The sequence below is a fragment of the Oryzias latipes genome, chromosome 8 (assembly GCF_053564925.1).
Source record: "Oryzias latipes strain Hd-rR chromosome 8, Olatipes_Hd-rR_3.1".
In the NCBI taxonomy this organism is placed as follows: domain Eukaryota; kingdom Metazoa; phylum Chordata; class Actinopteri; order Beloniformes; family Adrianichthyidae; genus Oryzias; species Oryzias latipes.
In genome coordinates, this window is record NC_136244.1 from 17029950 (window position 1) to 17044745 (window position 14796).

At 38.0% G+C, this 14796-nt stretch overlaps 1 long non-coding RNA gene across 1 annotated transcript; it reads right to left on the minus strand.

The window, feature by feature from the left end:
• Positions 1–276: 276 nt before the first annotated feature.
• Positions 277–14341, minus strand: LOC144994302 (uncharacterized). The gene is made up of 3 exons (XR_013657768.1): positions 13865–14341; positions 4162–4260; positions 277–465 (listed from the first exon to the last, which is right to left on the minus strand). It is a non-coding gene; the product is annotated as an uncharacterized LOC144994302 (long non-coding RNA).
• Positions 14342–14796: the final 455 nt, after the last annotated feature.

The window sequence follows — 14796 nt, forward strand, 5'->3', positions numbered from 1 at the left end:
GTGGGGGGAACATACAAACTCCACCAAGCTGGGATTCGATCCAGGGCCTTTTCGCTGTAAATCTGAGATAATTTCTTCATAGAACTACAAAAATATAACAAATAAAGCACATTTTAGGGAAACATTCTGTCAGACTTGTGTTTTGCTGCAAATCTACAAAAATATTGTAAAAAAACAAAACGATAAAAACAAAAAGCATTTTGTGTGCAGGAGTACAACCTTGAGGGCTGTTCAAACTCATTCACCAATGAAAGAACTGAACAAAAACCATATTAGTGATTTGTTTAAATATTTTTATTTTTCTATTTAAACATGTTTCACAATGAACTGAATCATAGGCTATACCTGCATTTTAACACTTGTATTTGGATTTTGCCTTTTTTCAAATACGTTTATTAGATGTGGTGTCCTGAATCCTCTTCAGAACTATCTTGCTGTTTGCAGGGTCATGCTCCAGAGTCAGTGCTAAAAAAAAGAGACAATAATCATGAAAAATACCACAAAAAAAAGAAAAATTCAGGGGAAAAAATAAAGCACTACATCTATATGTTAGGTATTTGCTTATTATGGAAAGGAAAAATAGTGACAGAATAAATTATGAATATAGACAAAAAAATACTCAAATTTAAACCTTAATTACTTCTAGAGAGAATTCTACAGAAATCTTTTTTTTTAATTGCTATTACAATATGGAGCCTAATTTGATGTGAAACTTTTCAAATATTGATATTAAATAATGTCCAGGTCTAACTTGGCTCTTGTCTTCTTTTCTGCAATAGTACTGTGATGCAAATGTTGAGTTTTGCATCTTAGTTTGCATCCAAAAATTTCCCAGCTTACGGTGACAGCTGGAGACCATTAACCTATGTGGATGTAGGCCAGAAAAGAGCAAGGTAAAGCTTTGAATAACCAAATAACGTTACTTTACCCATATGCATTTTTCCATAATACCCAGACCTCTTTTTCAATGCAAAGTGACCCATGGGGAGTGATGCTTATCACTACACATGCTTTGGCGGCTGCAGAGAAATAGGGAAATGAATGGTGTAAATATGACAGTTAAATGGTGCTGGTGTGGAGGACCTACTTCCCTGTTCTGCTGCAGTTCAACTAGGTTGTTTGCATGTTTGCTTTGCAAACATGATACTTAAGGCTGTGAGGTAAAAAAAATACATATAAAGGATTTGCAGCTAGAAATGAAGTAAAACATTTCCTGCAGATATGGAAAAAGCCGGGAAAGTCTTCCTCTTCTTCAGTCTCTCAAGGACACAAAAAATTAAATTCTGTCTTGTTTGTGCTGTTGTCTAAACACAAAATCTTTGCAGTTCCTCCAACCCCTACCCCCCAAACCCAGCGCCCCCCAGCTGTGTCCCAGGGAGGTGTAACCCAAACCAGAGTGCAGAGAGCTCTCTCAACTCCTCAACCTCTCAACACATCCTCAGTTCAACCCTTTGAAAATAAACCACACCGGCAAGCCGCCGTCTCATACTCTTGCCTCATATGTGAGCACACATGCCCCACACTCCACTGGGAGCTCTTTGGAGACTTCCATGCTGCTGTTCCAGGAAGCAGATGTGAGAATGACGGCAATCAGGGGTGATGCTTCACCAGGCAATGTGGAGGCCATTACTCTCAGTGCGAGGATATGGAAGCGAAAAATAAATGCTTCATTTGACGGAGTTGCCCGATGTGGGTTAAGATGATACAGCACTAAACTGGGAGGCATCGGATCATTGCCACCATATGGCTACATTTTATAACAGTTCCCACATAGGGTCTGGATGCATTTACAGACCTTAAACAAATTTAACAAGACACATGAATTAATGTTTGTGGAGATAAATGACAGTGATGGGGCAGAAATCGGTTCCAAAAAGCAACAGAAAATCACCTCAAACTAAACTCTCTACAGAACCTCTAGTGAGCACAGTGCTGATGATATATTTGTGATTTGATACAAAGCAGTGACATGTTCTTAAGCTTCCCACACTCTAAAATGTTTGAAAAAAAAAAAGAATATACTCCAGATGGCTCAAAGGTCTGCATTTTTAGATGTCTACCTTTAAATATCTACAACCTAGAATGTGTTGTAATTTTTGGTCACATGAGCTAAAAAACATCAGACTAGATAAATAATAGCCTGGAGCTCTACAGGAAACTTTGAAGATGTACTTTCCTTACTGATGCAAGAGGCAGCCAGGAGCCTGGCGGGAGCATGTGATGGTGCTAGGATGGAACTGATATCATGTGACAGAACTCAGTGTTCAGATAGAACTATAGCAACAGTACTGGTGGAAGACAGCTGGAACATGAAAGGGAATCTTTTTGCTCTTTCAAAAACACGTACAACTTAAAATGGGGGGGGGGGGGCATATAAAAAATGTGCTAATTCGTTTTTCTGTGAGACAGAATTAAAGCATTCTAAAGGCACTGAAGATAGGCTACAGAGAAGCTCACTAAAATAAAGAAAAATGCACAGTGTCAAAGTTTTGTGTAGTACTTGTTGTTCATGTAGAGAGATGTTCTCTGTGTGGATTCAGCTCCATGTATTGTGAATTATCTATTCTTAAAAAAAAGAACGATTTTATAGTACAATGTATATGGTACAAAACAATATGGAGCAAGAAAAACTGAAGCAAACTAAGAGCAGGAATTAAAAAAACTGAAAACATGTATTTTAAAAAAAAATATTGGACAATTAATCATGCTTTGAAACAAATACACATCTAGAGACCTTGAAGTTTGCTGTTAAATGTTTCCAAAAGCTAATTTTCGGTGATATAAGGTAAGCACGTCTTTATTGGTATCGTTCTTCATCGTTCATGCAGGATAATAATACCATGCGTTCAGCAACTAGAATGCTGAAGCGCAGAGAGAAACAGCAGCATTGTCTCATTAAAACTTGTTAAAAACTCTGGCTACATACACATACTTTCATAAATGATTAATTTTCTTAAGATTTGATCAATTAAAATACATGTTGTACTGTTTTGAATTTAACCAGGCTGTATTCAGTTGCATAAATGAGAATTGAAATAACTTGTTGATCTAAAATCAGTGAGGCAAATTTTATTTTGTTTTTAAAATCCAGAACAAAGCTTTTTTTGTGTGTGTTGTCCGATAATCATTGCATCCATGCCTGGAGATGCAAACATAAAGGTTTGTGGGTGGAGGATGTGCGTCCAAACTTTCAGTTTGGATACTAAAGGATTACAAAAGAAGAAACCTGTTTACCAAATATGGAAAATAACTTAAAAGTGATTAGAAATAATTCTTCTGAAGTTTAAAAAGCTTTTGTTTGAAACACATGAAGTAGTAAAATGGGTGAAAAAGTTGCTAAAAATGTGTTATTTTGGGTGACTCGTTAAAAATGCTCAGAAGAGCTGATCGCATGTAGCTGATCATTGGTTTTCATGACAGTGCATTAAGAAATAAATTTGATGTCTGCATCATTTCAGTGTGTTTCGAACTCTGTGGTATCTTAGCTATTACGGTAGATAGGACCCAATAAATCGATGAATTTTGAGTTGCAGTGGTGCAGCCCTGCGCCCCCCTGCAAAGAAAGTGGTGTGACATCCGATCCCTCTTGACAAGAGCAAGGACGCCTGCCTGCGTGACTTCCTCTCTTTTCTTCCCATTCCTTTCCTCTCTCCATCTCCTACCACTTCTTTCTGAGCTGTGCAAAGCCGGATGAGGGTCATCTTACCGATGTCCTCGTTGAGATGCAGAAATCCAGAGTTTTGGCAGCATCCTGCCCTGTTAACATCTGAACTTCAAAAGCTGCCACGATCTTCCTGCGTTCTACAGCATTCACTTTGTCTTTCTTAAAACTGGTATTAATCAAATTTTCAAATGATAAAACCAAATATGCATTTAGGAGGATTTTTTTATTTTTTATTTGAACAACCTGCCACATCGTTAGCACTGCATGAAAGATTCATGTCAGTCCGACTAATGATTTGACAGAGCTCACACCAATACATCACTTTCAGCGGCACTTTTTTGTTGATGCTGATTGGGGTCATATTTTGACTCAATGTAATGTTTATTGGTTGGCAGGTCTGAGGATGTGCATGTGTTGGTGCATGTCTGTGTGGGGGAGGGTGGCAAAGCTCTGCAGCCTGATATTCTGGGAACAGCAGGGTGGCGTTGTTGACCCACCTGCTCTCTTCTCTCTTCAGCTGGATCTAGTCAGATTTCAGCAGCTGCATCCCCTCACAAAGCGCTTCTTTGTAATCTTCCCAAGGCGCACAAATACAACTGCAACCAGGAGAGGAGAGAGGAAGGAGGGAAGATGGACAGTTGAGATAGAAAGGAAAAAGGCGGCAAGTGTTGTGTATGGTGTATAGTGGCACATCGCATAAATCTAGTAACAAGCGGTGTCTGGTTCTCAAATATATGTAAATGTATACACATCAGAGAGGTCTGAAATGGTCATTATAGAACACTTCAACTGTGAGAGACATAATTAAAAAAACAAATTCAGAAAATCACAAAATAGGATTTTTGAAGACATTATTTGTAAAATAGTGCAGAAAATACGTATTTAGCTCACACAACCGAGCAAGATTTCTGTCCTTCACTGACCTGTTACTTCTTCTTTCCACTCTTTACTTTATTAATGGCATCTGTTTGAACTGGTTATCTATAAAAAAGACACCTGTCCACACCTTTAAACAGTCAGACTGCAACCTCTCCACCATGACCAGAACCAAAAAGCTGTCTTAGAACATGATTATTCACCTGAACAAAGCTGGTATGAACCAATAAACAAGCACGTTGATGAAAAGACATCACTTGTCGGAGTATTTATTAGAAAATTAATGAAAGATAAAATCACTGACAATTTCCCTTAACCTGAGACTCTATACAAGATCTCACCTGTTGCAGTTCAAACTTTGACTGTATAAGAGAATTGGACTGAGTTAGTGTTATGTCACCCATAGAAAATGACTTGCTTCTGGATATGTATTGCTAAACCATTTTTTGGCGATGGGTCACCATGTTGGAACTAAAAATCGTCAGTAGGCAGTATTTGGTCCGAGTCAGTCTGAGCCTACATTTCTATGGCAACCACTCTCTACAATCACGATTGAGCATGTTAAAAGAGTGAACCCCGTCCACTGAAAGCAGACTTGGTATGATCTGTTGATCAAACGCTTCAAGTGTTCACCGGTGGACCACATTCTATTACTGAGGCTTCTGATTGGTTAGTTTTTTATTTGAATAACTTGCACCACAGCAAAAAATTTCATTTGAAAAATGATTAGCAAGAAAAATAAAAAAATGTATTGTAGCAAGAATGGTAATTCTGACAAATACAATAACTGAGTAATAATTGCTTATTTCTCAATAGACATCTATGAGATGTTTTTTTTTGGGGGGGGGACAGCTGTACTTTCTATTTGAAACACCAGGAGGGAGGGAAAACTCAGTCCAGTTATGAACTCAGTGGGTACAAATGATCTTAAAAAAGGTGAAGAAACAGGCGAGGAGTACATGGGGAGACTAGGAGTACATGGGGAGACTGTTCAATGATCTAAACAGTGCTGGGACCACAGTGATAAAGGTCTTGACTTGACATCATCATGGATTCAAATCCTGCAGTGCTCCAAATGTCCCCTTACTTAAACCAGCACATTTCCATTTCTGTGTTCATGTCTGTCAAACGCTTTCCAGAAACCATGAATGATCTGAAGAAGGATTGGGAGAAGGTCATGTGATCAGATGAAACCAAGATGGAACTATTTGCTTTAAATGGAGTAGGAAGAATGCTAGGTTGCATCCCAAGAACATCATACTTACTGTGAAGCATGGTGGTAGACACATAATAGTTTGGAGCTGCCTTTCTGCAAAGGTGACAGAACTACCTATCTGTATTAAGGAAGGGAGGAATGGAGGGATTTTGGAGGAAAACTTCTTTTCACCATTGAGAGCACTGAGGATGAAATTTGACTGGATTTTCAAACATGACAATGAATCCAAACTCATTGGGAGTTAAAAGTCTGATCTGCATGGAAGAATGGACCAAAATAACAGGTACAGTGCAAACCTAAAATCCTACAGGAAATATTTGACCTCTGTCATTAACAATATGGTTACATTGCAAAGTATCGGTGTGAACTTTAGTTATTGACCACATACTAATTTTCTGCACCATGATACAAATAAATTCTTTAAAAATACAACAATGTGATTTCCTGGATTGTTTTTTTTTGGCATTTTTGTCTCATAGTTGGAGTATATCTATAATGAATATTTCAGATCTCTTTGAGTTTTTTTAAATGGGTCAACTTGCAGAATCTGTGACTGACAAATGGTTTACATTTTGGAACCACTGTCCACTAAAGAGGACATAATCATACTTTTCTGTGCTTGATGCAAAATGTCAACTCCTGCTTTAACAAATAAAATGCATTTTAAATAAACTTTTTTTAAAAGATTAAAAAATATTGCGTAACAAACAATCGCTTGCACACACATGTCGTTGCATTGTCAGAGTGGCACTTCTGTTCCATATCATCAAAATCTTTCTCAAGCAATCTTAATAGCAATGGCTCTCATGCATGTATTATATTATGTCCAACCCTCATGTCACACTATACACTAAAAGCAAGTTAACCACCTTAACCACAAATATATGTTGGCCTAGCCTTGAAAACATGCTCCCAAAAACAAGACTATGTCTGGAGCAAGTCCTTTCACAGTGATTGCTCCCTGTGGCTCCTACACAGACGTGTGGATGGCAGGGGCAGAGAGACGTCATTAGAAGATTAACTCCAGAAGCTCATTTTACTGCTGTCATAAATTCACATACTCAAGTTTGGAGCTGTAAAAGCACAATTCAAGCTGAAATTGTTAGGTGGAAGTGCCAATGTCATTGTTTCTGATTGAATCTGACACCAACTAATGAAAAAAAAAATTAAATAAGAAGGGAAAAAGTCGCACATGCTAAGAATAGTTAAAAATTGCTTACCTAGCACCACAGATACTGTGTGCAGGCACTCGTAGGGTGTATTTAAACAAATCAAATAAGTTTATTATCAGGCAATTAGCAAACCAGTGTTGACATATATGAATAATAGATTTTTGCAGAGCAGCATGAAACAGCATTGTGGCAAATGAGGGACATTATAGCCGAATAGATTTATTTTCTGCTTTAAATGTAGGCAAAGCTGTCTCAGGGGCCTCTATTAGTAGCAAGAGGCAGGAAAAGAGGGCGGGCACTTCTCTCATTTCCTTGTTTTTGGCTCCATAAAAATCACCAGGCTTAAAAGAAAATGTGCAATAGGTACATTTGTCCACACATCCAAGGTCATAATTGTTTCCATGGTCATACATTGCATTATTACATTAATGCATGGTTTTTTGCTGATGCACAGCCAAAATCTTTTGTCACACATAAACTCATTATGACAGAATTAACTACTCATCTTAAACAAATGTGTATGAAAAACTCATGTTCCTATTTTCACCCTTTGGCACCTAAATTAGAACTATTTACTTTGGCATGAGGTGTGGAAAGGTTTTGCTTGTGGGGATTATCAGGCAAGCAGGAGCGTTTCATACTTCTGGATTAACCACAAATCCTAATTTAGTTGAGGTTGTTGAGTTTACTTTCATATTTGTAGACTACGAAAAAGCAGACTGCAGCTGTTGCAACTGCAATTGTTTGCACTGCCCACCACACTATTAGTAATGTTCTAACTCATGTCCATTATTCAAAGATTTTTGAAAAATGTGACTTTAAGGTCTTTAAATATTAAAGTGACAGCAGCAAAAAAGGGGAGGGGGGAATCTGAACAGAGACGCTCACAAAACAAGGAAGTAAGTCAAGGTGAATGGAATCCAACGCTGGTGATCTTCCGCTGATTTGTAATTTCATCTACTCACTGATAGCCTTCACAGCTGAACAGAGTTTCCAGTGAGGGGAGGTCAAACGCTCCGTTGTGTCATTAAGTAGTGTGACCCAAACTAGTTAATGTGTTAGGTATTAGGTAGGCTACATTAGGGAACACAATCAGAGCATGAAAACCCCCCAAAACAACAACCTCTAGGAAGGACTAGATTCCATCGTGAGTGAAAAGGTCAGCCCTTAAGTACACCCGAAGAGAGAACCTATGAAATTTTATTTTGCAGATATTTCCATGTCCTGTTTTATTTGAAACTCAACACATCTGAAAAATGATAATAAAGTGATAACAGAGAGCTGGAACAAGAAAATCTGAAACACTACACACACAGCAACTGTTTCCTTATTCTGACCTACAGTATCAGTCAAAACCAAACAATCGCATTAAATCACATAACATGCTTAAGCTACTCTTTGAATTTTTGAGGGCTTGCTTTTTGAAAAAATACCTGACAGCAAAGAGATTTTTTTTTACTTTGCATGTTTATAGCAGTTAGAAAAAGTGAAGTCTCTACCAGGAAATACCCAGTACCCATAACCAGTGGAAACGGTTAGGGAGCGCTTCCTTTTTTTCCTGCCTGAGGCAAAAGATACCAGTGTGACAGTTGGTAGGGAAGCTCTGCTGCGTGTCATGTTGTGGTGGTGAACCAGAAGGCACAGCTCCCTAATGATCCCTGAGTCTATTCTCATCTACACCCGTGAGCCGTGGCTAGTGTACAAACAGAGAGGAATACACGTGACAGAGATGAAGTTCCATTGAGGTCTCCCTTACACAGAGAGTTCAAAGCCCAGTCACCTGAGAGGAGTTCTTAGACCAGCTCCTTCACATCCAGGGAAGTCAGCAGAGGTTTAGCTTGTTTGAACATGTGGTGAGAATGCTACTTGGAGATCATTGCTTTGGCCTGGAAATGCATGTGTGTCTTCCCAACAGAGTTGATAGAAGTGTCACAAAGAGCTGAGCTTAGACTGTTGTCTACAACCTGAACACACAAGAGGCAGACAATGGATGGATGGATGGATAGATGGATGGAAAGCATCAATCCAAGTCATGGTCTACCTAAGAAATTGCCATTGAAGTCCCACTCTAAACATCTTTTGGTCTATTTTAAAAGTGTTCTCAGTGGTCATGATCATATCATTTTTAGCCAAAATAAAAAAAATATGTAATTTTCTGGGACATGGTTTCTATAGAGCGGCAGTGGTTAATTAGAAATTCGCCTCTGAGTTGTGGGCGGGACTGTTAGCTTGGAATAAGCCCAACCCATTCCCATCATCCATCTGTTTACGTGCTCTCCTGCTAGCTTACAGCCCCTCACAACACCAACATAACATTACCGGTGCAAAAAAATATCCAGTAATACCGAAGCCATTCTGCTGTACAGTTTAGAGTCAGTTCCCAGCTCGGACGAGGTAAACAAAAACGTATTTCTAGTCATATAAACGTCAGAATGGAGTGGAGCAGGGAGCTTGTGGCTTACTATGGTAGCTATGGTACTACTATGATATACTATGGTATAGTAGCCATGGTAGCTATGGTACATAGTAGCTATGGTTAGCTACTGAAGCTTTCCAAAGTGAGCTTTTTCCCACTGTATTTTCGCGTTTGCTCCTGATTCACAACGATTTGAATATAGAAATACTAAAAAAAAATGCATTTTAAACCTTAACTTTCTTTATATTTGTCCTCCATAAAGGGAAAAATGTCACAGGAAAATAATAAAAACACAATTTTCATTGGAGTGGGTCTTTGAAGTGCTGTTGTTTTGTTGTTGTCTTGTATTGCCTGAAAAAATAAAACAGACTTAAACTATCAAATTACTGCATATTTTCTTGAGAACAAAATTCTGTTGCTCTGTCCAGCTGTGACACATACCCCAATGAGGCATTCTGATTCCATTTGAGCCTTTTTGACACCAGATCTGAGGCTCTGTGATGTAGCAGAGTTTGTAAGCATGGTGCTAATCTATGGATAATGTTGCAACACCATTTTCAGTCTGTATTTCAGATCATGGTGGGAGTTTATAGTTGGTAAGGATAAGCCTTGACAACAGAGAGCATTCGTGCAGTTACTTGGAAAATAGGATCTAGTGTGTCCCATGGTTACCAGCAAAATTAAACAAGCGGACCCGCTATTTGGAAAGTTTCTAATGTATGTTGTATCATGTAATGTAATATACAGATCATTGAGATGACTACAACACAGCCACTCTCTTCATGTGGTTAGCAGCAGGTGTGCTGAAGTATTTTTCGATGTAAAAGTTCCTGTAAAGGTTGCAGACTGGCTGGAGACGGACGGACTAACTGCAGCTAATAAACATGGAAAATCTTGGCTGGTTCACTTGAAGCCTAATTAGAGAATTTGATCTGCTTCACCAATAACGGTTTTAAGATCGAAATGATCCTGTTATATGTGAATTGGACACAGGGGATTCTGCGCTCTAACGTGTGCCACTCTCTCTTGCATTTCCAAGTTTGTGCAGGCATTTATGAAGTCCTGATTTCTTGAAAATAACACAGAAATGAGCAGTTTGTTCCGTTCTTGTTTCAATGTGTGAATAGATAAGGGGCAACCTTTTCTTTTAGAGCTTTTAACCTGAAATAGTTTTACTGTATAAATATATATATTTTTATATATATATAAATATTTAATAAGAGATGAAGCGGACTAACAGCTCTGCATTGCCTGAATTCTCAAAGTAAAAGCAAATTTTACTATTAATGTATAAGAACCAACCATGCAAAAAAGAAAATCAGACAACTTTAAAAGAAAACAAAGCTCACTGGAAATTTTTTTCCAACATGGTCCTTGAAGAATGAAAGAGAGAAACCGCATACATTCCTTCGGGACAAGATATGTCATGGAAAGTGTCATCCTGCTGAACATCTAAGCAGTTAGGCTGTCATATCTGAGGAAACTAACCAGGATTTTAGACATCGGAGCTCAGTCTCCATTGGTTTGGAAACATAAATGATCCCTTTTTTTTGTAAAAAAAGAGAAAAAAAAACTTCTCCTGTCATAAATGAAACCATTTTGGGCCTCACAAATGTTCATATGAAGAGATTCATCTAATGAAAGCTCTACACAGCCATTTTCCAGAACACTATAGAGAAGCTTGAGAGGAAAGCTGAAAGAAACACAGACTTCAGACAGTTCTTCCAGCGTGCAACACTCGCAACTGTTAACACATCTGTTTCTGTAAAAACAAATTCAAATGCACATTATTGTCTTAACAGTGCCTCACAAATCCCTATGTGACAGGAAGTGCAAATAATCTGGAAACACTCAAATTCATTTATTTCTCCAGACATTAATACCCTAAAGTGACTGATAGCCAAACACATCCAGAGATATTCGGGATAAATTCCTTCCTTTAGTACTTTTTTCTCAAAAACTCCCGTCATGGCTTCTTTCTTTCTGCGTTTACTATAACGTTCTTTAATAAAACCTCAAATTGGTTTGGTAAACGTCTCATTATGTCGTTTTATTAGAATGAATTTAGGATACTGTGAGGTCAGAGGTTAAAAGGAGGGCTGCATGCTCAGCAGCTGTCATGGGGAAAGGACTGCAATTAGAGGCAGCAATGTCAAACATTCCTCCACCTTGCTAAGTAGACAGCCTGGAAAATGCATTGTGTGGCGAGCCAAAAGGAAAAGCATCTGTCATGCAAAGATCAGGGTAGTTGGGAAAAGTGAGGTGGAGCAAAACTGGGAGGTGCGTGCACTAATCACTGGGAAATTAATTTCACATGGACATGAACTTGGCTGGAAAATGTGTTTCTTTTAATCTCAAAATGTGAAAACAGCATTGTTTCCTTGAGACTGATATTTATTTATTAATGATGCTCTTAGAAACCATTCAACACCAGAGCTTCTATCCTATCGACTTCAACTTTTCACGCAAATAATGTAATTCCAGCTGACTCTGAAGCACAAAAAAGGAGCTTTGTGCTGATATTCAACACTTTACAGTAGTGAACTGCTTGCACAATCAACGGATTCTTTCATGGATTCATGTCAAATGCTACTTTTACACCACGCATTTGAGTGACCACTTCCAATAAAAAGTCTGTGTAAATGCATGTAAACATGCATTTCATGCATTTACACATCCCTAAACAAGTTTTTAAGTCAGTTTTCGGGCTCTATTTACAAATTAAATGCATTGAAAGTTAAACAAGTTTAACTTTGACCAATCACAGACTTGGATTTAATCATGATGTAAGATTAGCGCTCTTTTCAAAACACAGAAGTTCCAGCCGTTTGAAAATTGAACATGAAGGAGAAATTAGTAATGGCGGTTTTTGTCCGACTGGAATTATATGACACCAAGTTAGTCATAAATCAGAATAGAACTGTGAAAGAAAAAGCCTGGAGCAAGATTCGCAATATTTGCACAGCTCCAACGTTTTGCACCAATCCTCGTCCAACTGTAGGTACATGGGCTAGTATCATGTATAGCGACTGTCTATTGTGAACACAAACTCATGCAAAACCCGCGTTCAGCGCATTCTTGAACGTGCGATTTATGCCCGGTGTGAACGTAGCAAAAGAGTGTGTGTTCTTTTGGTGTCACCGGTGTTAAAAGGTTAAAGGTTGTCTGGTTGATGTGTGCAAAGGTGAAATCTAGTTTGCAGCCATTGGGATTGTCTGGATTGACAAAAAGGGATGCCGGTCTTCACAGTTTCCGTCTGGATTGACATAAAGGGATGCCGGTCTTCACAGTTTCCCATGTATTTGACAAAATGAAGGTGATTAGAGTTGATTGGGGAATGTGTAAAGAAAGCAGTGGTTCATATTGTACTTTTTAATGCAGATTCTTCAATTTTTAAATCCTTGCAATGGGCAGTTACAGCTGTTTCAACATGGGATTTTTCTACATGAACTTTGTGTGCTACTGAACTTTTCTACATTGTTACACATCTGACACTCCTTTAAAGTGCAATTTTGTGGCGATGACAATGGTCAACACTGTCCAGCAACTTGGCCACAGTGAAGAAATGTGGCTGACTGTATTAAAACACAGAAGCAGGGACCAAAGGGAAAAAAGATTCCTGTGGGCAGCTGTGTAACTTCATTTTGTATGCGCATTAAAAGCCACAGAGTATAATTTACATATGACATAAAAGAAACTTGGGCCCAAGAGAAAAGGGAGGGGGGACACGTCTGTCTTCCTCTTCAAAAATATGACAATCTTTTTATGATTTTCTCTTTCAGATGTATCTCACAATAAGAGAAAAATCAAAACCTTTCCTTAGTTGTAGGGACGCTTCAGGTTCATGCATGGGCATATATTTTTTATTGTTATTTCCTTTTAAAATCTCTGACTAGTTTGTCCTAACAATGCAACAGAAAGGCTTGAGTCTGGTTTCATTCGTTTGTCTTTTTTGGCAAAAATGGTAGTCCTTCTTCAAATATAGCTGTCAATTATTTAAATTTCTTGTTGTTGCCTTAATTTTGAGAAATTTGAGAAACAAATGGTTTGATGTTTCATAATTTCTACAGCAGTTCTGTTTAATTTAACCCCACCTACTACCAAAATCAATGATAACACCTTTACACATAATACCATTTTTCAAGAAAATCCCCCTTCATCTGGCGTAAACAACAGGAATTAATTGAAATCCTTATTATTCCACATGTTTTGCACATGTACTTGCAACTGCATGCATGCTGCACATGTGCTAACTCAGTGATCCTGCAGGAAGAGCTTGAAGCTAGAGGCGTTCATGCTTTACGACTAGCTCTTGTCCCGTTCTTCTGCATGTACACACACTCGCACACAAGCACAAACACACACTGAACTTGACTCCTTTGCTCTTGCAGCAGCTGCTACAAACAGAAAGCATCGAGTTGACCCAAAGTGCTGTTAAATTTTTAATTTATTTTCAAAATTGGTCAGTATTCTTTACCTTTTGGAAATATGAAGCAGATAAAATAATGCCGGCTCCTTACCTTATGGTGTGATCCTAACATTGTTTGCAGTGAACTATGTCTGTATGAGCAGGACTTTTATTTCCACAGTATAAACACTTGTCTTCCTTGAGCCAACTGCAGCCTGCATGGAGCAAAGCAAACTGCCGCTGAGCACAAACATACCTTGTCTTTTCATGGGGAGGCTAGTGATAAAATCATCCCACAATACATGAACAAAGACACCTGCAACGAAGGCAGTGATTTAATCTGCTTATCTGCATTACTCTTCAATGTGCTCTGTATATCTCATAAAAGAATGATTCACTAGGTATGAGAAGTAGATTTTGGGGCTCTGACAGCCAGAACAAACTAAATTCCTTTTTAAAATTTTTTAATGAACGCTGTAACAGGGATCATACAGGCCAAATAAAGTTTGGACTTATAAGGACTTTTGCTTGTTTTAAAACATTTCTTTAATATAATTTTCTCACATTCAAATTTGGCCCTCTCCGCTTTCCCCTTACCTTTAAAATATTAAAATGATGCATAGGCTGGACATCTCTACTTAAGCTTACATTACACAGTTTCTTGTTCAGAAAGAAAGAAAAACTCTGGGTCATAATCCTTTATTTTGAAATAACACAATCTTTGATAACATTAATTCCCAAACTACTCTGACCTTGTCTTGTTTTGTATTTAAAAGGTTTTGCTGAGGTTCGGTTCAATTTAATGGAACTTTTAAACTAGTTTAGTCAAAAATTCCTGTAATGTTTTCATCTCATTTAACCTAACATTTGAATTTTGTCACAAAAAGTAAAAAAAAAAAAGAGACAGAGAAAGAAAAAGCTCTATATCAATGTGGAGTTTCTGTGAAGAAGCAATATCAGGAATTCCCAAATCCTTTATTTCTTGTTTTTATTTTTATAATAAAATGCACAAAGTGTTTTAATAACTTATTTAGAATTAATTAT